The sequence below is a fragment of the Somniosus microcephalus genome, chromosome 10 (genome assembly GCF_052327205.1).
Source record: "Somniosus microcephalus isolate GS21.2 chromosome 10, FLI_Smic_1.0, whole genome shotgun sequence".
Lineage (NCBI taxonomy): Eukaryota > Metazoa > Chordata > Chondrichthyes > Squaliformes > Somniosidae > Somniosus > Somniosus microcephalus.
The window spans coordinates 63,847,917-63,867,927 of record NC_140996.1 but is presented as its reverse complement, the minus strand read 5'-3'; the positions used below and the strand labels follow the sequence as shown (position 1 = coordinate 63,867,927).

The window sequence follows — 20,011 nt, the reverse complement described above, 5'->3', positions numbered from 1 at the left end:
GTTCAGAAGGAGAAGCCAATTCATCTCCTTCCCCATGGCCCTGGAGAGCCAGCATCAGCGCGCATTGGGATTTTCCAGACTCGGGGAATTCCCCTTGGTGCAGGGCGCCATTGACTGTACGCATGTGGCTTTGCGGGCCCCTCTGGAGCATGGCGAGCAATATCGCAACAGGAAGGGCTACCATTCTCTGAATGTGCAGCTGGTCTGTGACCACAAGCAGCGCATCATGGCAGTCAATGCCAGCTTCCCAGGCAGCAGCCACGATGCCTTTATCCTGCGGCAGAGTACTGTGCATGACATGTTCCAGGCACAGCCTCCCCCAAGAGGATGGCTACTCGGGGACAAAGGCTATCCTTTGTGCACCTGGCTCATGACCCCGCTCCGCGCGCCCAGGACCGCTGCTGAAGAGGCCTACAACGAGAGCCATCAAACCACCCGCAACATCATCGAGCTAACTATTGGGGTCCTCAAGCAGCGGTTCCGCTGCCTTGATCGCTCCGGAGGAGCTCTCCAGTATTCGCCGGACCGGGTCTCCCAATTTGTGGTGGTTTGCTGCATGCTACACAACCTGGCTATCCGCAGGACTCAGGCACTGCCACCTGACGTTGGACCAGCACCTCAGGAGGAGGAGCAGGAGGAGCATGAGGAGGAGGAGGAGGAGGAGGAGGAGGAGCAGGAGTACGTTCCCAGGAGGGAGCGACCAGGGCCAAGGGCCGCACGACGCCACCTTATTACACGGTACTTCTAAGCCCCCTGTCAGGGAATGGCCAGGGGCCATGAGGGAAGATGAATGCAGCCGCTCCGCAAGCCCTCAGCCGGCGAAGCCAACAAACACTAAGAAGAACAACCATGGAGACTGCATGAATAAAGATAATTTTTTATTAAACAAAAATGAAAAGCCCTTCCCACATGAATCCCCAAAAACAATAAACGGGCCCCACAAAAAGCCCAACAAACGACCCACTCCCACAAACTGGGGAGGAGCCACTCCACCTTTATTGAAACCGGGCCTCAACGTCGGCCTAACGCAAAAAAAAAGCCCTCCAAAAGCACAACCATGGGCAAAATAAAGATGGCCACCGCCATATTAAAGGAAAGCTGGCCACACCCTCTACTGAGTGGCCCGCGAGGGCGAGACCTTGGCCAGCATTTTGCCTCCCCTGCCCTGCCTGCTGCTCCTTCGCAAGCTCTGCCCAGTGGCTGCTGCGAGGCTGGGGGAAGGCGCCTGAGGCTCAGATGCCCTTCCGCCAGATGCCGCTGGGGGGCGGCCTACACGGCGTTTGGGCCTCGAGGGGCCGTCTCCTGAGTGGCGCACCTGAACCTGGCCACCATCAGCTGCAGCCGCTTGCCCTTGACGCCCCAGAGGGGGAATGGCGGCGACGGATGGCGCAATGTGGGCCAGCTGGCGTCTGGGATGCGCTGGCTGGTGCTGTGGCGCGGTGGCACTCGGCCGGGCCCGCACTGCAGGATCCGCAGCAATCAGCCGACGGCCGGCTTGCTGGGATGGTCCAGCGCGGCGCCTGCCCTGGCGATGCCTGCCTGAGACAGCGCGTGTGGCAGCAGTGAGTGGCCCTGTGGTCCTGGTGTGCGCGCGCATCACATCCGCCAGGGTCTTGACGGCATCAGTTAGCATGCGGCCAGTCGTGGCAGTTGCTGCCCCGAACTCGCGCACACTGGTCGCCAGCGACTCGATGGCCTCAGGCATGCGCCCCACCACGCTCATGAGCTCCGTGTGGCGCCGGTCCGAGTCGTCGGCCATCTGATCGAGCTTCCGCACCTCCTCCGAAGTGAAGGTGTCCGGACTGGAGTCGCGACTCTCCCGCTGGGGAGGAGGGGGCCGAACTAGGGGACCCTTGCCGCGTTGGTGACGGCGAGTGTGCCGAGCAGCAGCACTCCCCTCTGATCCTTCCCCCCTTTGGGGGGAAGGCCGCGGGCCACGCGCACGGCTGCTGGGTGGCTGGACGCCACTGGTCCCAGAAGCTGCATTGCCCTGCGACAGTTCCTCCAGGCACTCGTCCAGTGAGGAGGTGTCGAGCATTTCCTCCTCTCCTGCGGGACGTGACTGTTCCCCCGAAGGTCCGGCTTGCTCCTCCTCCTCCTCCTGGTTGGAGGTGCTGTCACTGGCAGCCTCAGGGTCCTGGTCGTCACCAGCTGAAAGCAGGAATGCACAAGAGTAGCTTCAGAGTGAGGAGACGGCGTCAGCGAGGGAGTTAGGACTGGTGGGATTCAGCGCATTGGTGGGACAGTGGCAAAGGAGGTAGCTCGGATGGGCCAGTGCGACGCGAGAGGGCCAAAAGGCGAGGTCCTTACCATTGCCGGGCAGTGGAGGGTCGGATACACCGCACGCTGTGGGGACAATCACACGGGCTCCCATGAGCACACACACGCGCTCCTCCAGCCGAGTGAGCTTCTGCAGCTTGGCGCGGCCACCCCTGGCACGGGCCTGGCGATTAAACGCTACTTTAGCCTGCAAGAGAAAGGACGGGCTGTAAGTGCGCAGTGAAGCCCTGATGTAGTGTGCACTGCCTCCCATGGTGGAATAGCTTGGACAGAGTGAAGCCCTGATGTACTGTCCACTGCCTCCCATGGTGGAATAGCTGGGCCAAAGTGTAGAGTGCCGAATGGCCATTTGATGCTCATGACTGTCCCAATGCTGCTGGCTGAGGGCTGGCCAAAAGGACTTTCAGGTCCCTTTGCCCATCATGTCAGGTGTACATGCAAGAATGAGGAGGAGACTGGAAAGGCTACTCACCCTCACAATCCTGGTCAGATCGTTGTATTTCTTATGGCATTGTGTGTGGGTCCTGGGGGCCTCGCCGGTGAACGTCACCCTCTGGGCGATCTGCTTCCAGGCTTTGGTGTAGTCGTGGTGGGTTGGATTCCTCCCACTCTCTGGAAACAAGATCTTGCGCCTCACCTCCAGAGCTGTGACCATTATGTCCAGATCACCCTCTGAGAAGCGCAGGGCACGCTGACGGGCCTTCTCTGGCGTTGCCATGACTCCCTGGGGCTGAGCAGTAGTGTTGAGGCCTCTTTGCAAGGCTGCAGTGTGCAGGGCGTGGCAGCAGACCAATTCGTCCCTTCCCCCTTTAAGAGCTGGTCGGCACCACGGGGTCTGCTGTCAGTGCAAAAATGACCGCACCCGTGCTGCGCCCCGCCTGGGCGCTATCCCTCTGGACCGCCGGCTTAGCGCCTAAAGAGAGTAGTGGAACGCCTCTTTTAGCGCTCCACCAACCTCTTAGGGCGAAGCCACTGAATTCCCGGCAACGGGGCGCTACTTTGGGGCGGGCGCTAACTTCGGGCGGGCGCTAAGGTTAGCGCCCCAAAACTGCCTATACTGAAAATCTAGCCCATAGAGTTTTACAGCACAGAAAGAGGCCCTTCGGCCCATCGTGTCTGCGCCGCCCGTCCCTCCCTGTCCAGTCTAATCCCATTTTCCAGCAAGTATTGAGAAGGAAACCCGAAATGACCCAACACTCTCTCTGGTCTATGATTTGACGGTGAAGGGATGGCCAGCATATGGCGACTCACTGTTGCCAGCATTCTCGCCAAGGAGGGAACAGCTGTCAATGTGCCGGGGAACCTTGATGTGTGGATCCCGAGTGGTAATTCCACCCAAGTTGAGAGATAGAGTACTCAATGAGCTTCACGAGGGTCATCTGGGAGGGGTAAAAATGAAGAGCCTAGCCAGGGCGTTTGTGTGGTGGCCGGGAATCGATAATGAAATCGAGGATATGACCAAGAGATGCACAGGATGCCAGAAGGTCCAAAACGCTCCACGACAGGCCCCGCTACATCCATGGGAGTGGCCCTCATCTCCATGGCAATGGGTACACATTGATTTTGCTGGTCCATTTATGGACTCAATGTTTCTAATCGCTGTGGATGCCCATTCGAAATGGCCAGAGGTCATTAAAATGTCCTCCACCACCACGGAGAAAACTATTGCAGTCCTAAGGACCATCTTCGCCAGGAATGGGTTGCCAGAACAGATCTGTTCCAACAATGGCCCACAGTTTGTGTCTGAGGATTTCCGGAGGTTCCTGAAGAATAATGGGGTGAAACATTACACATCTGCCCCATATCATCCAGCCACAAATGGATTGGCTGAGAGGTTTGTTCAGACCTTTAAAAAGGCCATAAAGGCAATGTATAATGACGACATACCACTGCAACACAAGGTGGATAACTTCCTGTTTGCTTACCGGATTGCGACACATGCAGTAACCAACCAAACTCCAGCCGTACTGTTTTTCAACCGGAGACTAAGATGTCGCTTGGATTTGCTCAAACCAAACATAAGGCGAGATGTTGAGGATAAGCAGTTCCAGCACATCAATGAGAAGCCAACCAGGAGCTTCAAGATAGGGCAACCAGTCTTGGCCCGCGACTACCGAACAGAAAAATGGCAGCCAGGCACGATATGCACATAGCAGGGACCACTAATGTACACAGTGGACGTTGGAGAGAGCATCGTGAGACGCCATGCTGACCAGATTCTAGAGTCACAGGAACAAGCCAAACCTGTACCACAAGCATGTGCATCTGGTAATGAGCCCGAAGTACAGATTGCGTCTACCTCAGAAGCAGGGGTATTGGAAGCTGACGAACCAACCAATGACAATGAGCCAGAATTGACTCCACCGCCAGAACAGGATACTCGAGAAAGGCGCTATCCAGTCCGGATCAGGAAGCCTCCTCAAAGACTGAACTTATAAATGACTATTTCAGTTGATGTATATATTACTGAGAAAATCGTAATTGTAATTAGTTATTATTTAGTTGTTAAATGAATGTTATGTACTGTTTATCTAAAAGGGGAGGAATTGTTGTGTATGTACCTTTAAGGGAATAACTGGTCTTAGACTGCAGTACCGGCAGTGACCACCCCTGTATAAAAGACCCTAGCAGGCTTCTGTAGTTTCAGTTTCAAGCTGCCTCTTGTTCAGTAAAGTACCTGTTAAACTGTTCTCCCGAAGTCCATGTATTATTGAGGCACGGACTTTACACTTTGGACTTGTGGAGTTTTAAAAAATCTTTTCCAAATACTGTGATGATTGCCATTGTGCCAGATGCCAAAGTAGTTGCAAATATATATGTGTGCAGTGAAACCACTTTGTGATGTAAGTCCACTGTTTTGAGGCATGCCTGTTTGTTTATTTTTTGTGTTTAAGAACCTGTTGAGAGATCAGCTTGCAACAGGCTCCTTAATGAACCATTGCCTCCTTATAAAGATCTCTATTGATACATTCCCAGGTAGCAGTGTGATCTGCAAACACTGGTGCAAGGGTACCTCCCTAATTGGTCTTTTCCTTTGGTGTAGCCTTATTCTGCATGCCTCTCATATGTCCTCTTCCTGCTGTTCCTGTTGTGTCTCCAGCATAAATATAGGAGTGGTCATACTGAGCCGATGGTAAGGAATCCATTATAGAAGTTTAGGAAGAAAAATAATTACTTGTCTGAAACTGATGAAAGGCAGCTTACAAAATACCTTCTTAGCAGCAGAGCTGAGAAATTATTTTTCTAATCACTCCAGTCAAAGCTAATATTTCAGACAAAGATCGTGGGCAAAGCCTGTAAATTTCTGAGAGAGCAAGTTTTGCCCTCATTATCCTATCATTTGCATACACAAGCCACTTTGGAAGTGAGCACATCTTCTGCCAGCACTCAGTTCTACCAGACTTTAGGGCTGAATTTTGCCGGCACTCAGAGTGCGGGTTTGGAGGCGGGTCCGATGTCAAAATCACAAAGATTGACAGCGCGTCAGTATCCCGCTGTAAACCCGCCTCCTTGTCAGTTTCCCAAGTGTCGGGTCTGTCATCCCTGAACAGACTCGACCACCAAGTGGCAGGTCAGCCAATTTAGATAGTTAAAAGCTTATTAAAAGGCAGTTAAGAACCATTTTCCCATGTACTTACCATTTTATCAGGTGTTCAACAAGGTTCCCGGAGAGTGGCTATCACGTCAGGTAAGTATGTCGGGTTCTCAATGACTGGATTGCTGTGAACAGGTGAAAGCTGCAAAAGTGGTATAAAACCTACCATTTCACAGCTGTTCACTTCCCAATCTTAGGAGCTGGAGCATTAATGATTTGGAACCCACTTTTGAGCTTTATGCACTTTTGAAGTGTTTGGAGTAATCTCTCTATCCACTGTCACCTCCTTGGAACAACCTATCTCAGCATTGACCGGTTACTTCTGTCATCTCAACCTCACCTGCCATCTATTCCATCAGCATCGGTGCCCTTGAAAAAATCCTGTGTCAGCTCTCTGCAATTTTCTCCAATTAAATATTGTCTTCGGTCCCCGCCACAAACTCTGCTCCCTAGCCACCAACTCCAGCCCTCTCCCTAGCAGCTGTCTGAGGCTAAACCAGACTGTTTGCAACCTTGGTGTCATATTTGACCCTGAAATTAGTTTCCGACCACATATCCACGCCATCACTAAGAATGCCTATTGCCACCTCCGTAACATTGCCCAATTCCGCCCCTGCCTCAGCTCATCTGCAGCTGAAAGCCTCATCCATGCCTTTGTTACCTCTGGACTTGACTATTCCGCAGGGGTCAGTGCTGGGTCCCCAACTCTTTACAATCTATATTAACGATTTGGAGGAGGGGACCGAGTGTAACATATCAAAGTTTGCAGATGATACTAAGATGGGAGGGAAAGTAGTGAGTGAGGAGGACATAAAAAACCTGCAAGGGGACATAGACAGGCTAAGTAAGTGGGCAGAGATTTGGCAGATGGAATACAATACTGGAAAGTGTGAGGTTATGCACTTTGGCAGGAAAAATCGTAGAGCAAGTTATTGTCTTAATGGCAAGAAACTGGAAAGTACTGAAGTACAAAGGGATCTGGGGGTCCTGGTGCACGAAACTCAAAAGGTTAGTATGCAGGTGCAGCAAGTGATTAAGAAGGCCAATGGAATGTTGGCTTTCATTGCCAGGGGGATAGAATATAAAAATAGGGAGGTATTGCTTCAGTTGTACAAGGTATTGGTGAGACCGCACCTGGAATATTGCGTACAGTTTTGGTGTCCATACTTAAGAAAGGACATACTTGCTCTCGAGTCAGTACAAAGAAGGTTCACTCGGTTAATCCCGGGGATGAGGGGATGGACATATGAGGAGAGGTTGAGTAGATTGGGACTCTACTCATTGGAGTTCAGAAGAATAAGAGGCGATCTTATTGAAACATATAAGATTGTGAAGGGGTTGGATCGGGTGGATGCGGGGAAGATGTTCCCGATGATGGGTGAAACTAGAACTAGGGGGCATAGTCTTAGAATAAGGGGCTGCTCTTTCAAAACTGAGATGAGGAGGAACTACTTCACTCAGAGGGTGGTAGGTCCATGGAATATGCTGCCCCAAAAAGCTGTAGAAGCTACATCATTACATAAATTTAAAACAGAAATAGACAGTTTCCTAGAAGTAAAGGGAATTAATGGTTATGGGGAGCGGGCAGGAATTTGGACATGAGTCTAGGTTCGGATCAGTCATGGCCCTGTAGGTAGCGGAGCGGGCCCAGGGGCCGTGTAGCCTGATCCTGCTCCTATTTCGTGTGTCTAATTCTGTTAGATTCAGGAGATGGTTCTGTGATAGTGGATTGGCGGTTAGGATCAGATCAGCCATGATCTTATTGAATGGCGGAGCAGGCTCGAGGGGCCGATTGGCCTACTCCTGCTCCTATTTCTTATGTTCTTCTTATGTTCTTATTCCAACACACTCCTGGCTGGCCTCTAATGTTCCACCCTACGTAAACTTCAGGTCATCCAAAACTCGCTGCCCATGTCCTGACTCTCACCAAGTCTCGTTCACCCATCAGCCCTGTGCTTGCTGACCTACATTGGCTCCCAGTTAAGCAATGCCTCAATTTAAAATTCTCATCCTTGTTTTCAAATCCCTCCATGGCCTCACTCCTCCCTGTCTCTGTAATCTCCTCCAGCCCCACACCGCACCCCCCACCCCACCCCAGGCCCCTGAGATATCTGCACTCCTCTAATTCTAGCCTCTTGAGCATCTCTAATTTTAATCGCTCAACCGTTGGTGGCCGTGCCTTCAGCTGCCTAGGCCTGAAGCTCCCTAAACCTCTCTGCCTCTCTACCTCTCTTTCCTTCTTTAAGATGTTCCTTAAAACCCACCTCTTTCATCAGCCCTAATTTCTCCTTATGTGCCTCGGTGTCAAATTTTATTTTATAATACTCCTGTGAAGCGCCTTGGGACATTTTACTACATTAAAGACGCTATATAAATACAAGTTGTTGTTGTAACAGTTCTGCTACTGATGCACCATGGAATGTTGGGTACACTGCACAAACTGAATTCAGCTAACAGCAGCAGAACGCGAGGCAAAAATATCAATTCAAAGCCCTGGCTTTTGGGAGAGGTTGAAGCCTTCAAGTATAAGCTTTAATGAAGGTATTAAAAGACACAAAGGGCAATTCAATAAAATATGTAATTTTTTGAATTTTTTATTTTGCTTAAATCCTTATTTTGGAAATTAGAAAACTCAATGACTGAGAAAATATGGCAGATGAAAAAAATTGAGAAAGCTTTTTGAGCTAATTGTAGTGAAAAGATAATGGCCGCGATTTTGCTGGCGCTCAGAGTGCAGGTTCAGAGGTGGGTTTGCTGTCAAAATCAAAATGATTGACAGCGGGTTGGGAGCCCGCTCTGAACCCGCCTCCATGTAAGTTTCTAAAGTGTCGGGTCTGCGATTTCAGAACAGACCCGACACCAAGCGGCGGGGGAGGCATTTAAGATAGTTAAATGCTCGTTAACTACTATTTTGCCAAACTATTTCTATTTTACCACTTTTTTAACGAGATTCACGTCGTTCGGAGCTCACGTCAGGTAAGTAGGTCGGGTTCTCTATATCTCCCCATTGCTGTGAATAGGTGACAGCTGCAAAGGTGATATGAAAGCTACCATTTCACAGCTGGTCACTTTCGAATGTCAGAAGCTTGAACCTTCAGGACTTTTGAGCTATATGCAGTTTGGAAGTGTTTGGAGTAAACTCTCTATCAGCAACATCGGTGCCCTTGCAAAAATCTCACCTTGGTCCTCTGAATCCCTCCACGACCAGCCCCAACACCAACATCACCAGGCACACCAACATCACCAACAACAATACCAACCTTCTCCGCAATCACCTGATACTGCACAGGACACAGGGCATCAGCATCCGACAACACTGCTGCCCGGGAGGCCAGCGATGGCTTCACTTGACGCTGTACACCCTGCCTGCCACATGATGCGCCAGGTTGACACCACCCCACACAAGCACCATAAAGCATCCCTACAATGTCCAAGCCATTCATTTCACACTCATCACAATTGTGGGGAGGTGGGGGTGTAGGTGGGGGCCGAAGTTATGGGCTGGATTTTCATTCAGCAGTCGGGAAGGAGGCGGGACTACAACTTTCGGGTTTTAGTCCCGCCTCCATCGAGATGCGACCAATCCACGTGATTTTCCCTTGATTGACCTTGTTGAGCCCGCCCAGCGGGCTCAGCAGGCCAATTAAGGGCCACCCGGCAACAGGTGACGTCACAGACTGAAATTTCATCTGTCAAGATGTGTTGACAGATGAAACATCAGTGTTTCACAGCTTTTTGAAGCTGACAGTCTTACTTCTAACCTGAGTCCTTCTACGCAGACTCAGTTAGAACTCTCGCCAGCACTGAAAGCTGCAGGCTGTCACTTTTGACAGATCGCAGCCATTCAGCTTTCAGTGCCAGCTGAATGATGGACTCCCGAAGCCTAGAGGAAGAAAGGCTGTAAAGGTAAGTACAGGTAATTTAAACTTCTTTACACACTTTCGACACACCAAACACACTTACCTTTGCACTCATGCATCCATCACTCACCTGAACACCGACATCTCCACCCCTCCAAGTCCTTCACCCAACGGCCCGCCTGCTCTAACCTGGCATGGTTTGGAGCCATCGGGAATCCCACACGACACCCTTCAAAATAGGGATTAGGCTAAAAACTGCCTGTTAACTACCTGTTAACAGGTAGTTAATTGGCACTAATCCCTTCCCGCCTCGGGTCAGCGGGTCCCAGTGCGGGGCCGCCCCCTTTGAAACTTACACGGAGGCGGGTTTTGGGCGGGATGGTGTTGGGACCCCCAAATTCGGGATTTTTGCCCCCCCGCACGCCTAAAAGCCCGCCTCACGGCACATTGAAAATCAACCCCTGTGCCTCAACATTCACTGGAACTCACTGAGAAACTTCCAAAAGTGAGCACAGATCTGTCCAATAAGGTAAAGTGTTGAAAATAAAGATTTCAATGTTTGACAGCACATTAACAGAAAATTTACATAAACATTGCATAAAACACCCAAGTGCCTATCCTTGTGTGTTGTTAGTTGGTATGATTGCGCTAGGATGAGGGTGATTATGAGGGGTGGCTAGTGAGATGGGGAAGTGATAATGTAGATAGAGTGGGATGGGTGGAGGTGCAAGGTAAGTTGGTGTGAGTAAGGATGTGCAGGAGTAGGGTAGGGAAGGCAGAGTAGTGGGGATGTGATGAGTGGCACAACAGGATGAGGTTGAGTGTGGCTTGGCAGTAACGTTTCGTGATCTACTCAGATCATTGAAAGGCTTGCGCCACTGCAGCCTGGTCCTCCTGACAACATCCCTGCTTGTGCCCTCATGTGCAATGTGCAACCAGGCTGCGTTGATCTCCTGGGGAGGTCTCTTCCGATCATGGGCAGGGAAGAGGACCTCCCTGCGTGCTGTGACTCCCTCCATAAGCAAATTGCTGCCCAATGCAGTACCACCTTGTGACCAGAATAAGTAATTATACAGTGGCAGGAGCCAGTATACATAGGGGTTTTCCATTATAGGTAAACAAAATAATTTATAATGATATACATTGACACAAAAAGGTGATAGTGATCTTAGTGCTTCTTTGGTAATCTCAGTGATTCTTATTATGCTTGAGTAAATAATTAGTCTTTGGTTAGTTCGCTTTAAGGGAGCGAATAGAAAAGTAGCAGTATAATTTAATACTTTAAAATAGTTTAGACCTAGTTAACAGCAATTATATAAATAATCACCTTTATAGTTAAGTTTCTAATTAGAATGGAGGGATAGCTACAACCCATAGCCTGCAATTCCTGCGCCACATGAGGCCCATATGTGCAGGAGGTGCCTCCTGCACTGAGATTTGACTCAAAAAAGCAGAGGATTGGCTGCTTAATATTCCTGGGTACATGGTATTCAGGAAAGATAGGGAAAAAATAAAAATAGGAGTTGTAGCAGTTTTGATTAAGGAAAATATTAACGTGCTATAAATAAAGAATGTCCTTGAGGGATTAAAGGCAGAATCTATTTGGTTGGACTTAAGAAACAATAAAGGAGCTATTACGCTACTTGGTGTATTTTATAGGCCCTCAAATAGTGAGAAGGAGATAGAGGAGCAGATTTGCAAAGTTACTGAAAGGTGCATGAGCTATAGAGTAGTGATAATGGGAGAATTTAACTACACCAATATTGAACAACAACTTGCATTTATATAGCACCTTTAACATAGTAAAATGTCCCAAGGCACTTAAACGGGGCAGTGATTGTGTTAAGGGCAGAGAAGGGGAAGAATTTCTGAAGTGTGTTCAGGAGAATTTTCTTGATCAGTATGTCAGAGGAACGAGGCATTGCTGGATCTAATGCTGGGGATTAAAGTGAGTCACATGGAGATTGTCATAGTGGGGGAGCATCTCAAGAATAGTAATCATAGTATCGTAAGGTTTAGATTAGTTATGGAGAAGGACAAGTAGCAATCTAGAATAAAAATTCTTAACTGGAGTGGGGCTAATTTTAGCGAATTGAGGAGGGATCTGGCTCGGATAAATTGGAGTCAAAGGCTGGCAGGCAGAAATATAGAATCATAGAATCATAGAATGGTTAAAGCACAGAAGGAGGCTATTCGGCCCATCGAGCCCATGCCGGCTATCTGCAAGAGCACTTCAGCTAGTCCCACTCCCGTGCCCGCTTCCTGTAGCCCTGCAAATTTTTTTCCTTCTGGTACTTATCCAGTTCCCTTTTGAAAGCCACGATTAAATCTGCCTCCACTGCCCTCTCAGGCAGTGTATTCCAGATCCTAACCACTCGCTGCTCAAAGAAGTTTTTCCTGATGTTGCCTTTGGTTCTTCTGCTAATTACCTTAAATCTGTGTCCTCTGATTCTTAACGTTTCTGACAATGGGAACATTTTCTCTCTATCTACTCTGTCTAGACCCCTCATGATTTTCAACACCCCTATCAAATCTCCTCTCAATCTTAAATAACAACAGAAAATGCTGGAAAAACTCAGCAGGTCAGGCAACATCTGTGGAGAGAAATTTGAGTTGACGTTTCGGGTCGAACCCTTCTTCAAAACTGGAAAGAAAAGAAACTAGATCGAAGGCAGGGCTGCGATCGGACAAAAGAATAAAAGAAACAAAAGAAGTAAAAGAGATTAGAAGCTAGACGAGATGGTAATAGGCTGAGATTAGGTGTAAAGTGTACTGGCAGGGCAAGAGATAGCTGCCAGGTGTGAGAGAGAAACAAAAGGAAAGGGGGGGGGGGGGAAAGGAGTGGAAAAATTACAAGAAAAAATGAAATAGGGGCTGAGATTATGATCTGAAATTGTTGAACTCGATATTGAGTCTGGAAGGCTGCAGAGTGCCTAATCGGAAGATGAGGTGCTGTTCCTCGAGTTTACGTTGAGCTTCCGTGGAACAATACAAGAGGCCAAGGACGGTGAGGTCCGAGTGGGAATGGAGCGGTGAATTAAAATGATAGGCGACCGGAAGCTCGGGGTCACCCTTATGGACTGAACGGAGGTGTTCCACAAAGCGGTCACCCAATCTGCGTTTGGTCTCCCCAATGTAGAGGAGACCACATCGTGAGCAGCGGTCTCAATCTTCTCTGCTCTAAGGAGAACAACCCCAGCTTCTCCAGTCTATCCACATAACTGAAGTGCCTCATCCCTGGAACCATTCTTGTAAATCTTTTTGCAACCTCTCTAAGGCCTTCACATCCTTCCTAAAGTGCGGTGCCAAGAATTGGACATATATAAGATCCTGGGCTTTACAAATAGAGGCATAGAATACAAAAGCCAGGAAGTTAGGCTAAACCTATATAAAATACTAGTTGGGGCCCAACTGGAGCATTGGCCAGAATTTTCCCATTGACAGGCATACAGGTTGGCAGTTAAAAGCACAGAAATCGACAGCGTGTCGGGAACCCACCGTCATCCCACCGACTTCTGCATTTAACTTGGGCGCATTTCGAGACATGCCCCGGACCCGTTCGGGAGAGACGGGACATCTCATTAAGGTACTTTACTGCTCATTGAGAGACCCTTAACTGCCTTTTTAACATCAGCTTTTGGCTTTAACTTGTTCCGCACGGGATTCGCGCACCTCGGGAACCTCGCCTGTGAAGGGGAGGCGGAAGCTCAGTGGCCATTGTGCGAGTCCATTAAGTGACAGCTGGAAAAAACACCAATACTCACACATTACACCTGCTTCCTTGCCTAAGGGAAAGGCTCTTGCTGACACCATTTTGTGCAGAGATTTAGTTGTCAGGAGTTTGCAAGTCATTTCTGCAACTTCAGAAGTCACTCTCACCACATTGCTATTCACTATCACAATATTGAAGTATTGTGCCTTTGATCTCCACTTTACCTGCCATCTATTAGATCAGCATGGGTGTCGCTTATGCTGTCTCACCTTGGACCTCAGATGAGGCCCAGCACCAACACCAGCCACACCAGCAGCAGCAGACACCACACCAGCAGCAGCAGCAACCACACCAGCAGCAGCAGCAACCACACCAGCAGCAGCAGCAACCACACCAGCAGCAGCAGCAGCAACCATACCAGCAGCCTTCTCCTCAAAGATCTGATGCTCCACAGGAGAGAGGGCTGCACCATGCCAGAGACGATACCCTCAACACAGGGTATACAGGCAGAGGATGAGCTTCCTGAACATGACTGAACAGCAGTGCCAAAGGAGGGACTGCTCCCTCCGCAACACCCTGGTCCACTCCTCTATCACCCCCAACATCGTTTCCCCTTCGCCCGGCACCTTCCCGTGCAAGTGCAGGAGATGCAACACCTGCCCTTTTACCTCCTCTCTTCCCATTGTCCAGGGCCCCAAACACCCCTTCCAGGTGAAACAGCGATTTACTTGTACTTCTTACAATTTAGTATACTGTATTCGCTGCTCACGATGTGGTCTCCTCTACATTGGAGAGACCAAACGCAAGCGTGACCCTGAGCTTCCGATCGCCTGTCACTTTAATTCTCCGTTCCACTCCCACTCTGATCTCTCCTTCCTCGGCCTCTTACACTGTTCCAACGAAGCACAATGTAAGCTCGAGGAACAGCACCTTATCTTTCGATTAGGCACTTTACAGCCTTCTGGACTTAACATTGAGTTCAACAATTTCTGACTATAACCTCGGCCTCTATATTTTTAAATTTGTTTCCCCCTTGTCTTCTCACATGGTAGCTGTTGGTGATTCTGCCATCGCCATTCACACCTCATCTAGAGTCATCTTTTGTTTATTAACTTGTCCCATTATGTCTCTTTTTGCCTTGCACCATCATCCCTTTTGTCAGTCAATATCTCCTGCCTTCCAGCCTGTCACAGACTTTCCCTTTGTTCTTTCCACCCCTCCTCCCTGCCCCTGTTAAAAATCTCTCTTCTCTAATCTTTTCCAGTTCTGACGAAAGGTCCTCGACCCAAAACGTTGACTCTGTTTCTCTCTCCTCGATGCTGCCTGACCTGCTGAGTGTTTCCAGCATTTTCTGTTATTTCAGATTTCCAGCATCCGCAGTATTTTGCTATTGTATTAGTGCCAAAGGAGGCTCAGGCTATCGTGCCATGTGGCTATATGAGACTTAATTTCCTCATCAGGTTGCTGGGAGGTCCCCCTCTGTCCATCTCCAACCACCAGCAGCTCTACAACTCCAGAGATTTCTAGGGCCTCCTCCTCTGCTGGAGTCAAATATGTGAATATTGGAGGGCCATCTCCAGTTCTCTGCCTCTCCTGTTGTTGTTGGCTCTCCTCTCTGGCAAGGAGGGAAAGAAGAGAACTTTGAGTGAGAGTGATGGAATGAGTGTAAGGAATGGACAGGCTACATCTGTAGGGGGTGACTATGAGGGAGTGGCGTGACAATGTCAATTGGTCTCCTTCTGTGGTGTTACTTGCTATAATTGCATTAGGATGAGGGTGAGTGTCAGTGGTGGTTTGTCAGATGGGGATGTGAGCAGGTGCATAGACAGTGAGGGATGGGTGGACCTGCAAGGCAGGTTGGTGTGAGGAGTGATGTGCAGGAGTAGGCTTGGGAAGGCAGAGTGATGGGTTTGGGGTGACACGCACATCAGGATGTAGGCTAATGTGGCATTGCACTCACCTTTCCTGACCTCATGAGATTATTGAATCATTTGCGGCACTGGATCTACATCCTCCTCACCACATCCCTGCTGCTGACCTCCTCTGTGATCTCTAGCCATGCCCTCTTAGTGTCTCAGGCTGGTCTTTTTCAGCCATCCGCAGGGGAGAGGACCTCCCTGCATGCTCTTTCTCCCTGGACTAGCACTTCCAGGGAGGCATCTGGGAATCTTGGCGCAGCCCTCTGTCTTTGTGTCTCCATGACCCACAGAATTCTCAATCTTATTCAGCAGTGTGTAGCTTTTCAAAGCACCTTGAACACCTTGAACACTCCTACAGCAACATTCAAATGAGATGTATGCAATGCTGCTTTAAATATCCGCACTGAAAACGAGTCATCGGTGACGTCATCAGACCCGCTCCATTTAACTGGGCTGTTGAAATCTTCGTGATGGCGATCCACTACGCAACCCCTTACGTGAGACCCACATGCATCCGACCCAACTCCAAGGTAAAGATTCCGGCCATTGTGTCCAATTCTGGTCATCACACTTTAGGAAGGATGTAAAGGTTTGGAGAGGGTACAGAAGAGATTTACTGGAATAGTTCTAGGGATTCAAAACTGGCTCGGAGGCAGGAAGCAGAGGGCAATGGTTGATGGGTGTTTTTGTGACTGGAAGGCTGTTTCCAGTGGGGTTCCGCAGGGCTCAGTACTAGATCCCTTGCTTTTTGTGGTTTATATCAATGATCTAGACTTGAATATAGGGGGTAAGATTAAGAAGTTTGCAGATGATACTAAAATCGGCTGTGTGGTTGATACTGAAGAAGGAAGCTGTAGACTGCAGGAAGATATCAATAAATTGGTCAGGTGGGCAGAACAGTGGCAAATGGAATTCAATCCGGAGAGGTGTGAGGTAATGCATTTGGGGAGGGCTAACAAGGAAAGGGGATACACATTAAATGGTAGGACACTGAGTAGTGTAGAGGAACAAAGGGACCTTGGAGTGCATATCCACAGATTCCTGAAGGTAGCATGCCAAGTAGATAAGGTGGTTAAGAAGGCATACGGAATGCTTGCCTTTATTAGCCGTGGCATAGAATACAAGAGCAGGGGGGTTATGCTTCAACTGTATAAAACACTAGTTAGGCCTCAGCTAGAGTACTGTGTGCAGTTCTGGTCACCACATTACAGGAAAGATGTGATTGCACTAGAGAGGGTACAGAGGAGATTTACAAGGATGTTGCCGGGAGTAGAGAATCTTAGCTATGAGGAAAGACTGGATAGGCTGGGTCTGTTTTCCTTGAAACAGAGGAGGCTGAGGGGAGACCTTATTGAGGTGTATAAAATTATGAGGGGCCGAGATAGAGTGGATAAAAAGGACCTATTTCCCTTTGCAGAGGGGTCAAAAACCAGGGGGCACAGATTTAAAGTAATTGGGGGAAGAGGGGATTTGAGGGGAAATTTCTTCACCCAGTGGGTTGTGGGAGTCTGGAACTCACTGCCTGAAAGGGTGGTAGAGGCAGAAACCCTAACCACATTAAAAAAGTATTTGGATATGCACTTGGGATGCTGTAACCTGCAGGGCTACGGACCAAGAGCTGGGAAGTGGGATTAGGCTGGATAGCTCTTTGTTGGCCAGCACGGACACGATGGGCCGAAATGGTCTCTTTCTCTGATTCTTTCTATGATTCTATGATAGGGGATTACAGTTATGTGGATAGACTGGAGAAGCTGCAATTGTTCTCTTTAGCGCAGAGAAGGCTTAGAGGAGATTCAACTGAGGTGTTTAAAATGTATGGTAAATAAAGAGAAACTGTTTCTAATGGCTGAAAGGTCGATAACCAGAGGACAGAGATTTACAGTGATTGGCAAAAGAACTAGAGGCGACATGAGGAAATCTTTTTTACGCAACGAGTGGTTAGGATTTGGAATGCACTGCCTGATAGGGTGGTGGATACAGATTCAATAGTAGACTTCAAAAGGGAATTGGATAAATACTTGAAATAGAAAAATTGCAGGGAATGGGGATTAACTGAATTGCTCTTCGAAAGAGCCGGCACAGACTCGATGGGCTGAATGGCCTCCATCTGTACTCTACTATTCTTTGGTTCCATCGCTTGCCATGGCAACTGTCTGAGGCTGAGCCAGCCTGTTTACCTTGACCTTGAAATGAGCTTCCGACCACATATCCGTGCCATCACTAAGACCACCTATTTCCAGCTCCGTACAATCACCCGACTCCACCCCTGCATCAGTTCATCCGCTGCTGAAACCCTCATCCATGCCTTTGTTCCCTTTAGACTTGACTAGTCCAATGCACTCCTTGCCGGCCTCCCACGTTCTACCCTTTGTAAACTTGATGTCATCCAAAACTCTGCTGCCTGTATCATAACTCGCACCAAGTCCCATTCACCCATCATCCCTGTGCTCGCTGCATTGGTTCCCGGTTAAAATTCTCATCCTTGTTTTTACCCCAAAATATTTAATAAGATATAGATAAATGTAATAGCTTTTAAGTTAAATACAACCCTTGTATAACTCGCAAAGATAACATGATAAAGGAGCACGTCTACTATAATGTTAACATTACAACTTCTAATGAGTGCCTCGGTTGCTTTGTACGTTCATCATGACATGTTCAATTCCATAAGAGTAGGATTCTAAATGCATTTCTTCAAACCATATAATATCTCAGTAAGCCTATTTTATCTTACCTTGGAGAATCTTCACCATCAGATAAGGAGAAACAAAATACCACACCTCCCATCATGGAAAGTGAAGATCCAGCCCAGCCAATAAATAAAGCAGCTCCTAATTCATATCTGCAGAAGCAAGATAAATATTTTAAATTTTTTCTCCCTGACAGGTTGGCTAAATGTTTAAAACCTGCAATGATCTTAGTAGATTACAGGGTCGATGTTACGAGTTAGCATTCCTAGTACAGAGCTTTGGTGACAGGAGTATACATCAGGAATTCAAAACATGGGGGTCAGCACAGCATTAAAATGCATGGTATGTTGAACCCTGTCAATTGTTACAAATTCATATCTATATTGTTTGAAGCTGCAATTAAATCCTTTTGTATGTAAAAATTTAATGTGTAGAAATTAGCATATACCTAAAACAACCTGATGAAATGAGGTGATGCAAACCCACATAAAGGCTGCAAAAGAAAGTGAAGAATGGCTTTAAAATACTACGACTGTTAGGGGTAAAAATTGGGTAGCGCCCCCTTTTAGCCCCCCGAAAAAGTTAGCGCCCCCGAGATGAAGAAGGAGCACTACTGGAAGTGCCCCACGTCCTTCTTGGGGCACTGCGAGCCAATATCGTGGCACATTGCGCCGCGGTACTGCAGGCCTTCCTCACCTTATTAAAGAGGAGGGGCCTGGCGCAGTGCGTCCCAGTGCCCAGCTGGGCCACTAGGGATCAGGAGTACCGGCAGACGAGCCCGGCACTCAAGAGGAGCGGGGGGCTTCACGGGGGCTGGGGACGGCAACGGGGGCAGGTACTGGCAGGCGGTCAGCAACAAAAATGGCCGCCCGCCACCTCCCCTTTAACTAGCGCTGCCCCGGCCGCAGGTAGGACATAGCATCCGGCGATAAGTCGGGGGGCACCACCCAATATTACGAGCGGGGCGCTGCACACGGCGATGACGTCATTGCTGGCGGAGCAGCACCATGCGGCGCTAACGGTTAGCGCCACCACTAACCTCCAGCTGAATTTCGCAGGAGGCGTTAACGGCACCGCGCCCAGGCGCTAGTTGATTTGCGCCCTGTTAGCGCCCACGGGAGGTGCAAATCAACTGAATTTCGCCCCCTTTGTGTCTAATCAATTAATAGTCACAGATTCTATATCCAACATTAAAAATCCATGGTAAATGTAACAATCTGTTACTATTTCCATCAAAGTAAAGATATAGAGGAGTAAATATACAGCTGTTTAAAATGCTAAGAGGAATGGATAATATAGATATTATTTGATTGGACTGTAAACACATAACTGGAGGACAGGAAGATAAAATTCACATGCCTTACACAAATCTTCGGGCTAGAAGGCATTTTTCATCTACTGCATTTTGAATTTATGGAATAAGTTCCCATTTAATATGCCGATTAATACATTTGAAAAGAGCTAGATGAATATCAATTCATTTTGTGAGAAATGTTTCTGCAAACTGTAATGGGATTTAAAGGTTATAAGAATAAGCTCATATAGGGATAATTGAATGTTCTTTGGAGCACGATAGTTCCTGAGATTCTGGGTTTGTGGAAATACCATATCAAAGCAGTTGGTTTAGAATGTATAATTTAGATGTAAGGATAAGCATTCTGGAGTATTGTTTGCTCTAAGTTTGGGACAGTTTGCAGAAACATTTCTCAAAAAATTAATTGGTTTGGTTTAGAATAAGCAATTCTGCATGGTCTGCGGAAGCAATGAGCTTGATGGGCCAAATGGCCTTCTCTTGTTCCATCCTTTTTATATTCTTTCATTCTTAAGTGAGGCATCACACAAAAAGCCTAGCAGATGGTACGATCTATCAGAATGTACTTCCTTAGCATCCGAAACATGTAATGAAAAAATCATCTCCTAAAATGTGGATGGCTGTCTCCACTGCATCTCCAGCA

General features: G+C 48.3%; 1 long non-coding RNA gene across 1 annotated transcript in view; it reads right to left on the bottom strand.

The window, feature by feature from the left end:
* The window catches only part of LOC147111527 (uncharacterized), a 31,219-nt gene extending 13,017 nt beyond the window's left edge, over nt 1–18,202 (bottom strand). Inside the window, exon 1 of the long non-coding RNA XR_015079706.1 lies at nt 18,101–18,202. This is a non-coding gene — a long non-coding RNA (uncharacterized LOC147111527). The remainder of the gene's footprint in view (nt 1–18,100) is intronic.
* Nucleotides 18,203–20,011: the final 1,809 nt, after the last annotated feature.